Raw genomic sequence first — 3,886 nt, forward strand, 5'->3', positions numbered from 1 at the left:
GAAAAGTTATGACCAACCTAGATAGCATATTAAAAAGCAGAGACATTACTTTGCCAACAAAGGTCTGTCTAGTCAAAGCTATGGTTTTTCTAGTAATCATGTATGGATGTGAGAGTTGGACTATAAAGAAAGCTGAGCCCCGAAGAATTGAGGCTTTTGAACTGCAGTGTTGGAGAAGACTCTTGAGAGTCCCTTGAACTACAAGGAGATCCAACCAGTCCATCCTAAAGGAGATCAATCCTGGATATTCATTGGAAAGACTGATGTTGAAGCTGAAACTCCAATACTTTTGCCACCTGATGCAAAGAACTGACTCATTGGAAAAGACCCTGATGCTGGGAATGATTGAAGGCGATGACAGAGGATGAGATGGTTGAATAGCATCACCAACTCAATGGACATGAGGTTGAGTAAACTCTGGGAGTTGATGGTGGACAGGGAGGCCTGGTGTGCTGCAGTCCACAGGGTCACAAAGAGTTGGACACAACTGAGTGACAGAACTGAACTGATTCAAGGACAAGGCTGTGGTTTGGATCTGGAGACCAATGCAACACCTCTTCTCAGTCTATATGGGTGCTAGTGGGTGTGTCAGCATATGCTAATACATTACAATGAGCATTTTACAAGACTCCTGGGCTAGTGGAAGTCAGCTATGTCAACATCTTGGGCCTAGGTGATTCTAAACAGTTCTTGTTTCTTCTCTTTGCAGCTTCCTTCTGAAACTTAGATAAAAGTAATCGGTCTCCATTTGATAGAGGGGCAGGGATGTGATTTTGGAGTGACAGCCTTACATTACCAGTAATCAACAGGATATTACAGAGGCTTTCTGTAACTAAAGTGCCATTTTTTCCATTGAAATAAAATGCACATATAAAATTTATCATCTTTTAAAACTGTGCAAATCAGTGATTTTTAGTATATTCATAAAGTTGTAGAGCCATCAACCACTATTTAATTTAGAACATTTCCATCACCCCAAAAAGAAGGCACATTCTGATTGCCAGCTATTTTCTGTTCTTCTCTCTGGTAACCATTAGTATATTCTCTGTCTCTATTAGTTTGCCTATTCTGGACATTGTGTATACATGGAGCCATATACATCATGTGGTCTTTTGTGCCTGACTTCTTTCATTTAGCATGTTTCTAAGGTTCATGACATAGCATGTATGAGTACTTCATTCCTTTTTATGATCAAATAATATTCCATTATTTGAATATACCACATGTTTATTTATTTATCAGTTGATAGACATTTGAGTTGTTTCCACTGTTTGGAAGAAAAATGGTGAACATTTGTGTACAAGTTTTTATGTGAACACATGTTTTCAGTTCTCTTGGGTATATACATGGGAGTAGAAATGCTGGGTCATGTGATAACCCAAAGGTTAGCTTTTTTTTCTAATGAATTAATTTCTTTTTGGCTGGGTCTTTGTTCCTATGTGAGGGCTTCCTCTAGTTATCGTGCATGAGCTTCTCATGGTGGTGGCTTCTCTTGTTGCAGAGCACAGGCTCTAGGGCCTGATGGCTCAGTGGTCGTGGTGCATGGTTTTTGTTGCCCCACGGCATTTGGAATCTTTCCAGACCAGGGATCACACTCATGTCCCCTGGATTGGCAGGAGGATTCTTAACCACTGGACCATCAGAAAAGTCCGATGATTAGCCTTTTAAGGAACCACCAAACTGTTTTCCACAGCAGCTGCACCATTTTTACTTTTCTACGAGCAGTGTATGTAAGGGTTCCAATTTCTCCACCAAAGTGACATGATCAGCACTTGGCTCCACATATTACAGCTAATGCAGAATTATACAGCACAGCAGGTTTCATTGTAAAATCCTGTCCAGCAGTCTCCTGGCAGAGACAGTGTTTCTTTCTGGAACTGAACGATGACTTCTGAAGTAATGTGATGCAAAGAGCTACCTGGACACATCCTTGGCCTGTGATGTTTTTGCCTAAGGGCAGCCTGCTGGGATGGTCAGGCTGCAGGATGGGTGATTCCAGCCCCAGCCCATACAGGGTGCTGACAATCACCCTATGCTGGCCATCTCCAAACAAAGTTAATAACTCAGGCCTTTGGAGGCTCCACACAAGAGCCATTTTAGGATAAATTTGGCTCCTAAGATTGCTAAAACTTTTAATCTCTAAAGAGTAAGTAAAGAGGATTCAAGGAAATGTAAAACATGCTTTAATATCTCATACCTAACTTTACTGAGGAATGTTAAAAAATGAATTTCCCATTTGGGGCTTTCAGCTGAAGCATCATTTCTCTTGCTATTTTATTACTTACAGTATTCTCTTCACTTCCTCTGTAATTTATATAGATTTTTGTTTGCAATTTAAATTGAATCTCTTTTATTTTAATGAGGATACGAAATAGGAAGATATGGCAATGATAATAACTTCCATCTCCAATATTACTGCCATATATACTCTTTAAAAATAACTTTCTTAGTCTGAAAAATCTAGGGCAAGGTCATTTTTGTGCTGTACCTGCTTTATCAGTCTACATGGTTATCTTTAAATGTCCCCAAACATGAGAAGTCCCAAGAGTGATCTTTTTTTTAATGGTTGAAATGTATCTACTGAAAATGGGTTTTTTTAATTGGAACTTGCCACTTTTCCTACCACAGTAATGGGAGTTTACTGAATGGGAAGCAATTTCAGCACTTAAATGTGCTGATGTTTTGTTTCTTAATCACTTTAATGAGTTTCATACAACTAGAAATGGAATAGAATTTTCAGTGGAAATATAATTAAACGGAAAAGTCATTTCCTGTACTTGTAATTTCCACCTGATCATTTCTGTATTCACCTCCACAGAATATCTGCCTTATAGGCTTATGTCATCAGTGTTAGTCACTCAGTCATATCTGAATCTTTGCGTCCCCGTGGACATAGCCCACCAGGCTCCTCTGTCCGTGCAATTTCCAGGCAAGAATACTGGAATGGGTTGCCATTTTCTTCTCAAGGCGATCTTCCCAACGCAGGGTTTGAACCCAGGTCTCCTGCATTGCAGGCAGATTATTTCTGTCTGAGCCACCAAGGAATGTATCGATATTTTAATACCCATTAACTTGCATAGTTCACTCAGGTCATGAAAGCTGAAAACAACAAAAATACATAATAAGTTTTCTTACAAATCAAGTGCAGCAAGACAAAGTATAACTTCAAAACCGCAATTTTTCTTTTTTAAGGCTGATATGTTTACAACTTTATCTAATTTTGCTTGAATTGCCAATGTCTTACCTATATCCAGATCGGTGTTTTAATTATGCCTTTTCAATCTGGACTGCTTGAGAAGGCAATGGCAACCCACTCCAGTACTCTTGCCTGGCAAATCCCATGGATGGAGAAGCCCGGTAGGCTGCAGTCCATGGGGTCGCTAGGAGTCGGACACGACTGAGCGACTTCACTTTCACTTTTCACTTTTCACTTTCATGTGTTGGAGAAGGAAATGGCAAACCATTCCAGTGTTCTTGCCTGGAGAATCCCAGGGACGGGGGAGCCTGGTGGGCTGCTGTCTCTGGGGTCGCACAGAGTTGGACACGACTGAAGTGACTTAGCAACAGCAGCAGCAGCAATCTGGCCTGCTTAAGACTGTTCTCAGAGACAACAGTAACATGAGTCAGTAAAAACTGTAAAAGATCTTTGGAAATGCTCATGTTTGAATGATTTTGCTGAGAAGCAGTAAACAAGAAAGTTTTACCGTTTTGCATTGTGATACCAACACATAAAAGGCCACTGATTTTGTTTAATTTGTTCTAATTATCTAAATGTAGTTCAGTTCAGTCACTCAGTCGTGTCTGACTCTGTGACCCCATGAATCGCAGCACGCCAGGCCTCCCTGTCCATCACCAACTCCCGGAGTTCACTCAAACTCACGTCCAT

The sequence above is a fragment of the Bison bison genome, unplaced genomic scaffold (assembly GCF_000754665.1).
Source record: "Bison bison bison isolate TAMUID 2011002044 unplaced genomic scaffold, Bison_UMD1.0 scf7180017864471, whole genome shotgun sequence".
In the NCBI taxonomy this organism is placed as follows: domain Eukaryota; kingdom Metazoa; phylum Chordata; class Mammalia; order Artiodactyla; family Bovidae; genus Bison; species Bison bison.